Below are 18,017 nucleotides of genomic sequence, written 5' to 3' on the forward strand. Positions count from 1 at the left end.
GAAAATAACGTAGCCGATACTCTATCTCGCATCGAAGCGATCGGAAAACCAATAGATCACCATACGCTAGCTGCAGCGCAAGAAAAGGATAGCGAGCTACGCAAAATTATCAACGCTGGCTCGAGCGCGTTGCAGCTGAGAAAAGTACGATTTCCCGATCACAACGTCGAGTTATACTGCGATATTAAAACCGAGACCGTGCGACCGTACGTACTGGAACCGTTACGCCGCACCGTATTCCAAGCGCTACATGGACTTTCCCACCCGGGGATGCGAGCTACGCGAAAATTGGTAGCGACGCGCTTCGTCTGGCCGTCGGTAAATAAAGATTGCCGAACGTGGACACGACAATGCATACCGTGTCAGCGCAACAAAGTCACCAGACACGTATCCTCGCCCGTCGGAACGTTCGGAACGCTAGCGGGCCGGTTCGAGCATATACACGTAGATATCATCACAATGCAATATTCGCAAGGATACCGTTATTGCCTTACGTGTATCGATCGTTTTTCGTGTTGGCCTGAAGCCATACCTATCGCCGATATGGAAGCGTCAACCGTGGCTTCGGCCCTCCTTTCTACCTGGATATCTCGTTTCGGCGTACCCTTGAAAATTACGACTGATCAAGGACGTCAATTCGAATCGCGTTTATTCGAGGAATTATGCCGGTTGCTCGGCGTCAAACATTTGCGTACAACGGCCTACCATCCAGCGTCTAACGGGATGGTAGAACGCCTACACAGACAATTAAAGGCGGTGATCAAATGCCACGACACGAGCAACTGGGTCGGAATTCTCCCGATCGTCTTATTAGGTATAAGAACCGCGATAAAGGAGGACCTAAACGCAACGGCGGCCGAAATGATTTACGGCATCGGCATACGTCTGCCGGCGGAATTCTTTTTGCCAACTAGTCAACGGGCCAACTTGGAATACGCGCGAAAATTTTTGCAAAAATTTCCTAAAGGAATTATAATCTATGAGATAAATGAAATAAAAATATAAAAACCAACCGATATTAAAAGAAGAATGATTATTTTACAAGATAATACGAAACTGTGTAAGGGATTACATATGTAACATATTGTCCCGATGTACACATATCTGCGAAGCGACTTACTACCCTGTATATTCCAGAAACTTCTTAGTTTGCCCCAGCCTTAGCAATTTGAAACTATTTTATTAAAATTAAGAATTTTCCACATTAGATCGAACGCACTTCTAATAGGTACCAAACAGTATATATATATATATATATATATATATATATATATATATATATATATAGCAAGATTTCACATATCTCTAAATTATTCACAGAAAATTAATACGGCACATAAATTAGACTTCGGATTGTAAATATTAAGAATAAATAACCGATACAGTCTCACAAAAATAGAAGGATAAAGATAGAGATAAGGGATCAAAAACAACAGTTATTTTTCAAATTTGTATGAAAAGCCCTTAAGAAAATAAGTTCCTCCTTAAATTGAAAACAGTTATATGTATAGAAATCAAACTTGCGATAAAAGTAAAAAAGATAGAAAATAAGAAAATTGTATTTGTTTTTATGACTCACTTTTACATGTAGTATAATTTCCACCGCTATTTTAGCATAGAACGCTATTTTCAAACACGAATTGTTCCAACTCGATAGTCCCTTGCTTTGCTGTAAACGGAAAATTCTTTCGTGTTCTCAACCAAATTTATCAAATTCCAGCAATGACACATGCTATGTGATTGTCAGTAGAACATGGAGAAATGTTTCCAGTAAAGTTTCGAGCGACTTATCGGCGATTTTCAGGAGACACGACGCGACGATATCGCGTGTACAGTGCTTCTATCGGTGTTGATGCGCTTTAATACATAGTGCAAGAGAACACTAATAAGATTTCCCAGTGGGCCTGTAAATCCTTATAGATCACTCAAAAATATATCATATTGTTTGTTTCAACTACTAGCAATTTAAAACGTCGTCTACATATATTTAGAAAGTTAGCAAAGACATATATTTGTTCCTGAGCATGATTTCTATCAGTTGAGCGTTGTAGCAAAATGTCCGATACAATTTAATGTTGAATTTGTCTTTTTTTTAGGCTAGCTTGATTGGATTACAGGTAGATTTAAACGATCCGTGTGTTGCATCTCCAAGGCATCTTCGACTCATCGATACGCAGTGATACCCGGCAAACTTCTAGTGGACAAGCGACGTTGCTTGCAGGCAGTTTATATACATGTTTTGGCATGTGTTGTCGGCAGGCAATGTCTACAGATACCTGTAGTCTGCCCGTACGCGCCTTAAGTTTCACTGACAGACATTGTCCGCCGATTACTACGACATCTGTCTGTGGACAATAGGCCGTCAGTGTGGAGTTATCTTTACCCGAATAATTTAAGAAATATAAAATAAACTTCAACGAAAAGTTGCTAGCTTCGATATCTTACTAATACAATGTTATCGAAATTGAATAAACCTCGTTACTGTATTTAAAAGGAAATTGCATTTATATTTCAAGTTTATAGAGACAACAACAACAACCAAACAAAGAATCGCAACGAAGAAATAAACGGATACAACAAACAGAACACTGGATCGAAGATAGAACAATAAACAAGATAGAACCAAGAAAACAACAGTAACGAAGAACCGGGGCGCAGAAAAAAGCACGAAGCGTGCGAGCTGGAGAGGAAACCTGTGACCGTCGGTGCAAGCGGTAAGCCTACAAAATGGTTGCCGAGCAGGAATAATCGGCTGGAGAGCCAACCTGCTGGGACCGAGCTATATGGTGGCAGGTATCGCGTGGCGCCAGCTAAGCGAGCTGCCGCCCGAAAGGGTAGGTTTAACTTGTCCAATGATCCGCAAGGAGAGGGCAAGTCGCGCGCCGACCATCTATGCGCGCCATTCCCAAGTCGAACGCGAACATCTAAATGCGAAGCCAGTATGCGTTTTTACTGCAGGTATGGCGCAGTCGACCAAAAGGTCGGGCCCTCAAACGCACACATTACTTGTACAATTCGAGTGCTGCAGATACGGAAAAGCAATTTATAATTTATCGTAATTTATCGTAATGCGAATTTTGGCGCGTCGTCATAAATAGATTTTTATTTAAAACGAAATTGTTAAATATCCTTTTGTATCAATTCACATAACGTTAATAAATCAATATTAGACATATTACTCATAAATTGTACATATCTTTGTGCATATACGCATAGTTTTCGTGCATATGTCAATATTTGTATATTTTATGTGTATAACTTTCATATGCTTTTCGCAAATTTTACATTCATAAACATCTGCAATCTACACGTTACGTTTTTCGTTGTATTTACAAGTACGGACATTAGATATTCTATTACATTCTTTTATTATAATCTTTTGATATATTTATAGTTGTTTAATTATTAGGTCATCCCATAAGTTCGTGCCGTTTTTCGAGAGGTTATATATGTTAAGATCGTTTACATACCTTTCAGTTTCATGAAAAAATGTAATCCCCCTCTCGTTGTACAACTTCTTCCCATTTTTCTGGTAGGTTCCGTCTCGATAAAAGTTCTCTTGTTTTTCTTTAAAATAATTTTCTATGCTATTTTTGAGAGTGTCAATATTTTCAAATCTTTTAGCTACTAAAAAGTGTTGTAATGCTCTGAACAGGTGGTAATCAGATGATGGTAATCAATGTCTGGGGAATATGGGGGATGTGGTAAAATTTTTCAATTAAATTCAGACAATTTTTTTGTAACGCTTTTCGCGACATGCGGTTTAGCATTGTCGTGATGGAAGATAACGTTGTTCCTATTCACTAAACCTGGCCGTTTTTCAGCTAGTGCTTCCCTTAATTTTTCTAACTGAGCGCAATATTTGTCTGAATTAATGGTATCACCACTAGATAAAAGTTCAAAATAGAGTATTCCTTTATAATCCCACCATACACACAAAAGAACTTTACGCGGATGTAACCCTGGTTTTGCACAGCGTTCAGGTGGCTGATTTCGTTGGGATCAGCTACGTTTCCGTTCAGGGTTTTCGAAAAGTATCCACTTTTCATCACCAGTTACCAGGGGCGTTTAAGGAATGGTTCACGTTTATTACGTGCAATTAATGACATGCACGCTGTCGTTCGTTCAAGACGGTTCCGTTCCGTAAGTTCATGGGGCACCCAAACGTTCAACTTTGACACCATCCCCATTTTTTTAAACACCTATGAATCGTTGTCTTAGGTATTTTCAGGACATTTGACATCTCTTGAACTGTCAAACTTGGTGATTTTTCAACAAGATCCCGAATTTTATCTCCGTCTGTCTGAGGAGGACGCCCGGAGCGTACCTCCTCTTCTAAACAGAAATTCCCAGCTCTAAAACGTTGGAACCACTTCCTACAGGTGCGAGATGAAAGCGTATTTTCTCCGTAAACAGCACATATGTTTTTCCTGGCAATTGTTACCGAACTTTCTTTCCGAAATTCATATAACATGAGATGTCGAAAATGGATACGCATTTCACTCGTGATTTTTTACTGTTAGAAGTCACTGTGTTCACTATATTACGATCTTATGCCCACGAGGATCTACTCTAGCCTGTTCTCGATCAGCTAAGCTCAAGTGCATTGGTCCCGTATAGCCGTATGTTTAGAAATCGACACATGAAATATATACACAAAAACTTATGGGATCACCTAATATGTAAACGATTTTGAACTATTTAATTTAATAAAGACCTTAGATCGATGGATTTTAATTGCTGTCACATAATCGTTAATTCATTACTTTTCCTCCAACTGTCACGAATTTTCACAAAGTGTGTATTTCGGATCGTTAATCTCATACGAATGTAAACTTCATTTTCTTAATAATCTTGGTCAATCATGTATCACATTTTCTATAAAATCTATAAGATCAGCAAGTGCTCTAATACTTGTGAACAATCATATATCTTAATTCGTGCCTTTTGTATTAATACAGAAGCTTCATGCGAGAAAGAATTTTCGATATAAATGTTCTCAATGTTGTAAATCGAGTTCTGCCAGAGCAACCGAGCCAAACGGACGTGTAAAACAGTGCTTCAGAAAAAGTGCGGCAAGTGGGGAAGAGAAAGTTACGAACGGCAACGCCCATAGCTAAATGGTGGAAACTCGTGTCTTCTACTAAGAAGACTACAAGCAAAACTAAAATGAAAAAGCACATCCCACCGATAAAAATAATTAACAAAGACGAACAATACTACATAAATAAAACAACAAACATATCAAAACCAAGCCAACCAATAAACGAAGAACAGGAATGCTCAGCTACAAACGAAGTTGATATGGAAACAATACCAAACAATGAAGAGAATATTACCAATAACGAATTAACCCAACAGGATGAAGGCTGGAAGGTGGCAAGTTATAACAAGAAACGAAAAATAACAGGAAATTCAGATACAGAAAAGCAGCGATGGCTGCAAGAATTACCATTAAGAAACTCCTTCAGCTCACTTACGGAAGAAATAGACGACCCAACAACCAAAAACACAACTAAATCAACGCAAACTACAAAACCACCACCAATATTTGTCGACGCCCAGATAATAGACCCGCTTATTGATCCACTAAACGATATAGCTGGGAAGGAAAACTACACAATAAAACAAACAAAATTAGAACAAGTAAAAATTCAAATAAACACCCCAGAAAATTATAGGAAAGTGATAAAAGAATTAAAAGAAAAAACGCTGTGTACCACACATACCAGCTGAAAACGGAAAGGAGCTACGAAATAGTTATAAGAGGACTACATTCAAAAACTAACACAAAAAAAATTAAGTGACGAATTAGCAAAAATTGGTCATCAAACAAGAGCAATAAACAATATGACAAGATACGATACGAAGCATTTAACAACACATTGTCCATACGTAGGGAAAATAAATGAAGTAAAATGTTACAACTGTAATGGAAACCACCCAGCCAGCTATAAAGGATGCGAAATCAGAAAACAATCACAACGTAAACAGTTTCCACCACTTGGCAATAGATCAATCAACAACTACCAACCACAACAAAGTATAACGGATAATTAAGTAACATTGAAAGCACAAAATGAACCAAAAGCTATAAACGGAAACACCGATCCCCAAGGAAACCGCAGCTACGCGCAAGTAACCCAAAACATTAGACAAACAACGCCCACAAACAAACAGAATCAAAGCAACAACACCGAAGACGATACAGAAATCAAAGAAATGCTCAGACAATCCATTAAAGGTACAGAGATATTAAGAAAAATGGTAAGTGAGAAAAACACAATACTAAGGCAACAAGTACAACAAACAACAGTCATGTTACAACTACTCACAAACTTGCTAAGTAAAAAATAAAAATGGACATGCTTAAAATAGCAGCCTGGAACTCTAACGGACTACAACAAAGGGCCCTAGAAACTAAAACATTCCTGTATAATAATAATATCGACATACTACTCGTATCGGAAACACACTTCACTATAAAAAGTTACATAAAAATACCGTACTACACAATATATGATACCAAGCATCCTTCAGGAAAATCACACGGAGGGACCGCAGTAATAATAAGAAACGACATTAAACACCACTAACACAGCCAAGCTAGTAAGGAATATATACAAGCAACCACCGTTACTGTACAAACTAGCAGCAACCATTTACAGTTGTCAGCAGTATATGTACCACCGCGACACAAAATGACATCACAAACGTGGGAAGAGTACTTTCAACACTTAGGTGACAAGTATATCGCAACGGGAGACTACAATGCAAACCCACGCTATGGGGATCAAGAATTACCACACCTCGAGGTAGAACCCTGGAAAAATACATTAACAACAACCTCAATATATTATCCACAGGAAGACATACTGGCCGACAGACCTGAGCAAAATACCTGGCCTACTCGATTTTGCAGTTACAAAGGGACTAAACGCAAATAAACTAAAAATAACACCCAGCCCCATTGCATACAGCCCAATTGCTTACAGAAACAAATTAATACTTTATAGCAATCCAGGGACACTATGCAACAGAACAACCAAATGGCAAATTTTTAAAGAAATAATCGAGAGCAAAACCAGTTGCAGCATCCCATTGGAAACACCCGAACACGTCGAACAGGCAGTAACACCATTGACAGAAACTATCCAAGAAGCATCATGGACAACCACTATACCTGAACCAACCAACAGACAAACAAAAATAATTCCATTAGACATACTTGAAAAAATTAGAGAAAAAAGAAAAGCGAAAGCAAAATGGCAAAAACATAGAACACGAGAAAACAAAAATCACCTAAACAAACTTACAAAGGAAATAAAAAACAAAATAAAAGTGCACAACAATAACGAATTCACAAAATTCATAGAGTCACTCTCTGCTCACGAGAACTCCAACTACTCCCTATGGAAAGCCACGAAAAAAAAAGAAACCAATAAAACTAGTCCCAGCAATCAGGACGGCAGACAACACATGGGCAAGAAGCAACGAAGAGCAAGCTGAAGAATTTTCCAACCACCTTTGAAACACATTTATACCACATAATATCAACAACAGCAACCCCAAATGTCATACGGACGAGGATGCGTTTACCACTAGTACCTCAACTGACAACCACTATACCATACCTAAAACAACAGCACAAGAAATTAGAAACATAATCGAGAAAACAAAAAACAATAAAGCACCACGAATCGACCTAATCAATGGTAAAATCTTGAAAAACCTTCCGCCAAAAGCGATAACACTAATGACAATAATATTCAATGCAATACTAAGAATCCAATACTTTCCTAAACTGTGGAAACTAGCACAGGAGATAATGTTACCTAAACCAGGCAAAGAACCACACCAAACTGCATCTTACAGACCAATATCACTACTTCCTGTGTTTTCCAAAATACTAGAGGAAATAATATGCAACCGCATAAAACCAATAATATTGTTAAGGAAATTCGAGGATTTGGGAATACAAATTATTGGCTATATTTCCCATACAACAGTTATACATCTATATTCCTCTCTAAGAACGTCTTGCACGCACGCTGGTTGCCAACCGACTCTACTCTTCGGTGTCTCGATTAACTCTAACGACTCTACTCTTCGACGACTCGATTAGCTCTGTCTCTCGCAACACACACACTTTTCGACTCGCACACTCTGACCTTTCGGTCGTCCCACCTTGAAACCGTCCTTCTGATCTAACGTTGTCTATTGTTTTTCTTCTAACATCTGGCAACAGTCTTTTGTTTCCACTGAGTCCTTGACGCCCTCTAACCCTTACACACACACTCTCATGTACAGTGTAAATGTATCACTTCCCTAACAAATATAGAAGGAAAAATTAATACCAGATCACCAATTTCGATTCAGAAACATACACTCCACTATAGAGCAAATGCACAGGCTCATTAAAGAAATAATACTAGCATTAGAAAACAAACAATACTGTACAGCCCTCTCTATGGACATAGATAAAGCATTTGACAAAATAAACCACGAAAGCCTACTACAAACAATCAGGAAACAATTTCCGGAGCAAATATACCAATTAATAAAATCTTACTTAAGCAGCAGAACCTTCGTAATAAAAATCAAGGACACATACTCTGAAGTTAAAGACATAAAGGCAGGGGTTCCGCGAGGAAGCGTCTTAGGATCAATACTATACACAAAACATACCAACAACTACCAATAGCAAAATACTGACACTCACGGACGACACAGCTGTACTAGTCAGGCACACTAACCCAGAAACAGCAGTCAAATTACTACAAGAACATATCACAAAAATAGAAAAGTAAACAAATAAAAGCAAACCCCGATAAATGCAACCATATTACACTCACACTGCGAAAACAGACACCATCAAACATCCTACTGAACGGCACGCACATACCGCAAACAAGGCAAGTCAAATACCTAGGACTAGACCACCTAGAAACACAACTCACATAGAAACAGCATACTAAATCAATAATAGACAAAATACAGACAACAAGGAGACAAATGCATTGGCTAACAAGTCGAAAATCCAAATTAAGCATAGAAAATAAATTAAAAATATACAAAACGATCATAAAACCAATCTGGACGTACGGAATACCACTATGGGGGGCAGCGGCAATGAGCCATATAAACAAAATAGAGACAGTACAAGCTAAAATTCTTAGAACAATAGTAAACGCCCCATGGTACGTTAGAAGCGAAGGCATACGGAAGGACCTGGGAATACCAATGGTCAAAGAGAAAATTAGCAGACACGCAGAAAAATACAAAGAAAGAATAGGAACACAGCCAAACTGGCTAGCTGCGAAAACGATCAACACCTCAAACATGGATAGAAGGCTGAAAGGGAAATACCCAGCAGACCTCACAAAGGACACAACCAAACAAACACGAAGATGGTATCCCACTGGGGGTAGCTACCCACATAATAATCTAACAGCTAAAAAATTCTACCAAATGTCCAAACTGGACAAATTGTGAATCTAATCTATAAAATAAAAAAAAACCTGTGATCTGAGTTTAGATCTCAGTTTAGAGTGATACATCTCCTAAAAGGATTAAGAGATTTTTTAACAAATTCCCAAAATAACAGTGAATTTTAGAACAAAGATAATGGAAATACATAAACATCTTGTTAATAACGACGTGGGTATACTGATAGGAACTAATATCTGCAGAATATATGAATGTCTTAAACATAAGGTAATGCTAAAAAACGTTCTCTTTGTCCAACGACCTCTTGATTCCTATACAACCTCTCCTGGTTATCTTGCGCACGCGTAACATTCACGTACCGTTACATGCATTGCCATTCCATACTTTTCGTATCCTTTTTATACTGTTACTTGAATATAGAATTGTATGAAAAATACAAGAGCACAAAGATATAGAAAATATAAAAATATAAAAATAAAAGATTACAAAACTGTCAAAATTACAGAAAATCAGATTAAACATTAGTACCTATATTCTGCATTCTTTTTGTATTACATATACATTTTTTACATTATAAATGTCGGGTTTACATTAGAATTAGGGTTAGGGGCGTGAAACGAATCTTCATTTGGATTACACATTGTCGTTGTGCAATAGAGAAGACATTGACTAGTGCAACTGCGATTATTATAGAATCGGACAAGTAACCGTGGTAATTAGATACTCGAGAAACTAATGACAATGATCCTAAGTGCAATAACGAATCCGCGGTCAACGGGATAGTAGATGTACGGGCTCACAAAATCTAAGTCGGACTCTTTGTTAATAAAACGCGTAATATTCACTGGTCGTATGGGGTTACTCTTTTCGTCGATGAGATCGCAAGAAAGAATGAATTTCCGTCCCGATGATGCCACAGAGGAAAACTATAATGGGGTGTGTCTAAGGACACGAGATCATCGGATTCGTCGAGGAAAGCCTTCGTTTAGGAAGTAAGGGAAATTGACGTTGCTGCTAACTGGTCAATCTCCATATCGGTGGTTAGAAAAAGATGCTAGCCGCCCTCGAGGGAAAGTTGCTAGTGGGAGACGCCGCTCGTTGAAAAATATGTCTCCCCTATCTTCCCGTAGTTGGGACAAAGACTGTTTGTCTGTTTGAAGGACTTTAGTTGACTAAACCTTAAGATTTATAACGGGCCCTCGGGCTAGCCGAACATGTACTGCGGAGACGCATCGACATCTGGCAATCATCTTACTCGAAGAATAGGGTCTGCGTGTGGCGAGCCACGGGACAGAAACCGTTGGAATGTTTACTGTCGCGTGTCGCCACGAATATTTCTTTTAAGGAGAGCTATAGAATTACTCCATACCTTTGTTAGGCAAAGCGTTCATCCCTTGACCGCGGCTACGTTGGGCGACAGACTGTCGCCTCGAGCCAAAGCTCACCGTCACTAATCTCGAACAATTACAATCGGATTGAATAACTACAATAGTTTAGTTACAGTTATAGTAGACTTTAGATTGCAATGTTGCGGGGCTATCCGAAGGTTCCGGTGTCCTTTCATCTCCGACATATATATATATATTTATGTTGTGTGTCATATTAATATGACTAATGTTTTTTAATTCTTCGATAGCGTTATTTATTGTTTTGAGTAGTTTATTTTATAGTGTGTTCGATAGTGTAAAACATACACACACACACATATATATAAATATGTATTCATATGCATATTTCTTCTGGCAGTGTAGTATTCATACGAAATGAAATGTTAATTATTTATTTTATATTAACTTCATTTAATAAGATAGAACACGCACACGCACACGTATATATGTATATACTTCTGGCAATGTGATTTTCATTTAGATTCTTTAGAGATGTAATGTTGTGTATTTGAGGTTATGTGTCAATTATTTGATTTCATATATACATATATATCTTGTATTGTGACAACATAGTATTGAAGGTTTTGTTTCTAGATTATTGTGTGTTTAATGTGTGTTTACATATTTGTGTTTGATGATAGAATTTCTGTACGCAATTCCTCAAGTCGTTGCGGTGTTAATTATTTTGAGCGTTTGGCCTATCGACAGGTTGTCGCTTAGTCCCAAGTGTTGCGTTGTGTGTTCTATTTCTTTTGTAGATTATTATTAGTGGTTTAGTTTAGAATATGGATTATTTATATATTTATATATAGACATGCATGTTTCGTAATTGTTAGGGAAGTGATACATTTACACTGTACATGAGAGTGTGTGTGTAAGGGTTAGAGGGCGTCAAGGTCTTAGTGGAGACAAAAGACTGTTGCCAGATGTTAGAAGAATCTAGGGTAGTCGGTTGGCGACCAGCGTGCGTGCAAGACGTTCTTCAGAGAGTAATATAGATGTATAACTGTTGTGTGGGAAATATAGTCAATAATTTGTATTCCCAAATCCTCGAATTTCCTTAACCTGGTAGCAGAGCGTGGTTACTAGCTTTACAAGATATTTAGTGCGTGGTTACGATCTTGCGAGTGAGTTTTCAGTAATGAAAAAAAAACTTTCAGAGGAAAAAATATACTTCGAGCACGTAGGAACGCTTGAGTAAGAAAAGAAAAAAAAAGAAGAATCAATTAAAATGGAGAGATCGGAAATCATGATACCTATATTCGATGGTGAGGATTATGGAATGTGGAAGCAACGAATCACGATGTTTCTCAAATATAAGGAATGCGAGGTTGTTACAACTAGAATGAAGAACGAAAGAGACGATGAAGACTGGGACGAAAAGGATTTGAAGGCGATTAATATAATTTATAGTGCAATATCGAACAGACAATTGGAGTATGTTAGGGAAGGAAAAACGGCGTATGATATAATAAAAAGGTTCGATGAAATGTACTTGAAAGAGTCGACGGCACTGCAGATCGTATGCAGAAGGAGATTGGAAAACATAAGACTGGAGAACTACAGTGATTCAGCATCATTCTTTAACGACTTTGAAAAATTAATCAATGAATTAAAAAGTGCGGGCGCACAAGTAAGTGAGAGGGAAAAGCTGAAATTACATGCTGAATACGTTACCCGAAGAATACAGCTACATAGCGGACATAATAGACGCATTGAAAGAAGAGGATCAAACGGTAGCGTATGTAAAAAATAAAATAGAGATAGCAGAGAAGAAAAATAAATCCAATCGAGGAGAAAGGCAAACCAACGCCTTTTCTGCAAAAAAGGAAGGATGCTTCAGATGTGGAAGATTAGGACACTTTGCGAGAGAGTGTCAAAATGGCGTCCAAGCGGGAAGCAGTAACGGCTATTGGCATGGGCCAACACGTGGTCGAAACAGAGGAAGAGGGAACAAAGGCAATACGAGCAGAGGACGTGGAAACTTTCATCGTCAATCAGCAACCGGCACGGGCGAGCATGGAAACTCAAGAGCAGGCATATGGACAGCAACGGCGCACGCAGCAAACAGCAGTGAGACGAATGAAATAAGTAAGAACGAAATAGTGTGGCTATTAGATAGCGGTTGTACCGATCACATAATTAATAATATAAATTATTTCGATAAATCTATCGACCTAAAAGAACCGGTAAATATATATTTAGGCGATAATAGACCGATAAAAGCGACAAGAGTTGGGAATGTTATAAGTTATTTTGAAGCATTCGGAAAACAAAATAAAATAAATATGAGGAAAGTATTTTACGCGAAAGAAATGTCCGCAAATTTGATTAGGTTAGGTAAACTAACAGACAATAAGAATACGGTTATTTCCAAAGGAAATATTGCGAAAGTAATAGATGAGGATAATATACTTACAGCTGTAGCGTTCAAAGAGAATGGGACATATAGAATAAAAAGTATATTGAAAGGGAAGAAGCACTTAGTAAACAGCGCCGAACGTAGTGGTATGAGTAAAAAGGAAAGATGGCATAGGATGCTAGGACACGTAAATTTTAAATATTTAGAGATTTTGGGTAAAGAGCAGCTAGTGACTGGCATACCGAATGAATTTGAAAAGGAACTTTTGAAATGTAGGGTGTGTATAGAAAGCAAAATGCATAACTTACCTTTCAAAAATAATCGAACTAAGGCTAAGGAAGTAATGGAAATTATTCATACGGACGTATGTGGTCCCTTTAAGACTACCGGATTCAATGGAGAAAAATATTTCATTTCATTTATCGATGATTATAGTAAAATAGCTAGGATCTATTGTATAAAATCAAAAGATGAGGTCTTTGATTCTTTCGTACAGTTCGTAAATGAAGCCGAAAATTTAACGGGCAAGAGGTTAAAAATATTAAGATGCGATAATGGTAAAGAATATTTAAATAATCGAATTTATAAATTTGCTAGGGATAAAGGTATAAGAATAAATAATTGCCTAACATACGTACATGAATTAAACGGGACAGCGGAAAGGTATAATAGAGCAGTGATGGACATGGCGCGTTGCTTGTTAGCGGAAGCGAAAGTACATAAAAGGTACTGGCCGGAAATAGTTTATACAGCAGTATACTTGAAAAATCGAATATTAGCGAATACTATAGAAAGAAAGACACCTTTTGAAATATTCTTCGGGAAAAAACCAAGTGTTAAAAATCTACATCTATATGGAAGTAAAGTTTTTGTAAGAAGGCCAGAACAAAAAAGAGTTTCCAAATGGGACAAGAAGGCAGATATGGGAATTCTATTAGGATATAGTGAAGTAGGATACAGAGTCTTATTAGGTGGGAAAATAACAATAGCTAGACATGTAGAGGTCATTGAGACAGACACTAAATGTATCGGTTTTGAGGAAAATTCATTAGAGGCAGATAGAAATGATAGCGAAGATAACTATTCATTGGATGGTATGGATAAGGAAGAGTTAGAAGGTAGGAAAGATGAAAATAATAGTAGTATTGAAAGCTCAAACACTCCTAGGAGATCTACACGTATTAAGAAAACTCCAGTAAGGTATCCAGAAAAGGAAAATATTTGCGAGATTCATGCAAATTATTGTAAAGTAGATATCCCTCGTACATTTGAGGAGGCGATTTGTTGCGAAAATAATGAAGTTTGGAAACAGGCTATGGATAAGGAAATAGAATGTCTCTATAAGAATAAAACTTGGAAATTGGTAGAAAGGGTAAAAGGCAAAGAAGTATTAGATGTAAAATGGGTTTACACGAAAAAATCAGAGGACAGGTATAAGGCTAGATTAGTGGTAAGGGGATTTCAACAAAGAAACGTAGCCGATGACATATATTCTCCAGTGGCGAGTAATCAGACCTTTAAGATATTGCTATCATATTGTTGTCAAAATGGATTAATAATTGAGCAAATGGATGTAGAAACTGCCTTTTTAAATGGTGAAGTAACCTCGGAGGTATATGTAAATCAACCAAAGGGATATGCGGACGGAACGAATAGAGTTTGTAAATTATCGAAAGCGCTTTATGGGTTAAAAGAAAGTCCGAGGGACTGGTATGAGTGTTTTGATAAGTATGTGACGAGATTAGGTTTTCAAAAGAACAATATAGAGCTGTGCCTATATACTTATGGAGAGGGAGAAAATGTTGTTTATTTGTTAATATACGTAGACGATTTGTTGATTTGTAGTAAAAACAAAGGGAAGATACAAAGTGTAAAAAAAAATTATTAACTGATAAATTTGAAATGATAGATTTAGGTGAAGTAAAAGAATATCTTGGAATAAATATAGAGTATGATTATTTAAAAAATGAAATGAGATTAAGCCAAAAGAAATACATAGAATCATTAGCAAACAAATATAAATTACATAATAGCAAATTGTACTGTACACCTATGGAGACCAACTTAAAAATTGAAAAAGCTGAGATAAATAGAGAGGACATTGGATACAAGAATTTAATTGGCGCATTGCTGTATATTAGTGTAAATACCAGACCCGATATAAGTTATAGTGTGAATTATCTGAGTAGATTTCAAGATTGTTGTAACGAGACACATTTTAAATATGCCTTGCGAATATTGAAATATTTGTACCGGACTAGAGATTTAGGGCTACATTATAAAAGAAATGAAAAGTGCGAAACGATAGATTGTTATGTGGACGCTGATTGGGCAGGAGATCATATAGATAGGAAATCGACTTCTGGGTATGTAATTGGATTGTATGGAAATGTAATTGGATGGAAGTCTAAAAAACAAAGGTGTGTGACAAAAGCCTCGACGTATGCAGAGTATGTAGCTCTATCGGAAGCGGTGAGCGAAGTAATGACTATCAGAGAACTAATGAAAATCTTCGATGTAAATGTAGACGATAACCCTGTAAAAATCTATGAGGATAACTCTGGAGTAATGAGTATAGCAAAATACGGAACTTCTACAAAAAATACTAAACACATTGAAGTTCATTACCACTACGTTCACGAGTACGTAAAGGAAAATAAGATAAACATAATAAAAGTAAGTACAGAAGAAAATACTGCCGATATTTTTACGAAGGCACTGTGTAGAGAGAAATTTGAAAGGTTTAGGTCATGGATGAATGTAAAATAAGAGAAATGTAAATAAAGCGATAAATGTTAAATATTTTGTTAATTCGACAAGTATGTAAATAAAATTAAGTGTACAGTATAAATGTAAGGAGGCGTGTTAGGGAAGTGATACATTTACACTGTACATGAGAGTGCGTGTGTAAGGGTTAGAGGGCGTCAAGGTCTTAGTGGAGACAAAAGACTGTTGCCAGATGTTAGAAGAATCTAGGGTAGTCGGTTGGCGACCAGCGTGCGTGCAAGATGTTCTTCAGAAAGTAATATAGATGTATAACTGTTGTGTGGGAAATATAGTCAATAATTTGTATTCCCAAATCCTCGAATTTCCTAAACAGTAATGTAGTTCTTATTTTATAACTCTTTACCGGAATGTAGGCTAGTTTTAAGTATATATCTTACATTACTATTTGATTTAATGCGCACACATATATATACATTTCTGACAATGTAACCTTTATTTCTATAATAATACAATATTGTATGTTTTATGTATTCGTTAGACTGTTAGTTTTTGACTTCATATATACTTATATTTCATAAATTGATAATATTGTATTTGTTGCATAGTATTGGAAGCACTGCCTCTAATATTTACTAGTTTATTACACGTCTGGCATATATGTTTATACTTATATGTAACTCTCCAAGTTGATTGATTAAAATATATATATATACATGTATTCCTGGCGTTTCAATTATTTCCCCTTATGTAGTTATTCTTATTTCCTGGTTTATTTGTTTGGTTCGTAACTCGTTCAATCCATTAGCTGGTTCTATTTATTTTATTTTATACTGGTTGGATTTATATTATATTGAACCATAAGTTTTTCAAATTGCAAGTCGGTTATTGGTAGGTTTATTTAGAGTTGTGTGTATATGTATTTTGTTTATTGGTTGGATCTATTAGTCGCCCACGTTTCGTTACTCCTTCCTTTAGTTTCGTAGCGCCGTGTGTTAGTTTGTGCATTCAAATCCTTATTCGCGCGTTTTGTATAGAATGGTTTTCTTGTTCTTGTTACGGCTCGTGCGGAGCGCTGGACGTGACATCAGCGAGCGCTTAAACGTCGAAATATCTCTAACGGGAAGGGAATGACGGCTACTTTTCGTCAAAATCGACGAAATCATCGCGATTTGCGATCTATTTTGCGTGTTTCGACGCTTAAACGGTAGTACATTGCATTTGCAGTGTAAAATGGAGTTCAACGAGCGCTTAAACGTCGAAATATCTCCAACGGGAAGGAAATGACGGCTAGATTTCATCGAAATCGACGAAATCTTCGCGATTTGCGACCAGTTTCGCTTGTTTCGACGCTGAAACGGTAGTACATTGCATTTGCAGTGTAAAATGGAGTTCAACGAGCGTTTAAATGTTGAATTATCTCCAACGGGATGGAAATGACGGCTAGATTTCATCAAAATCGACGAAATCTTCGCGATTTTCGAGCTATTTTGCTTGTTGCGACGCTGAAACGGTAGTGCATTACACTTGGCGTGTAAAATGGAGTGAAATGTGCGGTTAAAGGTCTAAATAACTCCAACGGGAAGGAAATGACGGCTAGATTTCATCAAAATCGACGAAATCTTCGCGATTTTCGAGCTATTTTGCTTGTTACGACGCTTAAACGGTAGTGCGTTGCATTTGCAGTGTAAAATGGAGTTCAACGAGCACTTAAACGTCGAAATATCTCCAACGGGAAGGAAATGACGGTTAGATTTCATCGAAATCGACGAAATCTTCGCGATTTGCGAGCAATTTTGCTTGTTTCGACGCTTAAATGGTGGTGCATTGCATTTGCAGTGTAAAATGGAGTTCAACGAGCGCATAAACGTCTAAATAACTCCAACGGGAAGGAAATGACAGTTAGTTTTCGTCAAAATCGACGAAATCTTCGCGATTTGCGAGCAATTTTGCTTGTTTCGACGCTTAAACGGTAGTACATTGCATTTGCAGTGTAAAATGGAGTTCAACGAGCGCTTAAACGTTGAATTATCTCCAACGGGATGGAAATGACGGCTAGATTTCATCAAAATCGACGAAATCTTCGCGATTTG

This window comes from Bombus vancouverensis, unplaced genomic scaffold (assembly GCF_051014615.1).
Source record: "Bombus vancouverensis nearcticus unplaced genomic scaffold, iyBomVanc1_principal scaffold0022, whole genome shotgun sequence".
NCBI lineage: Eukaryota > Metazoa > Arthropoda > Insecta > Hymenoptera > Apidae > Bombus > Bombus vancouverensis.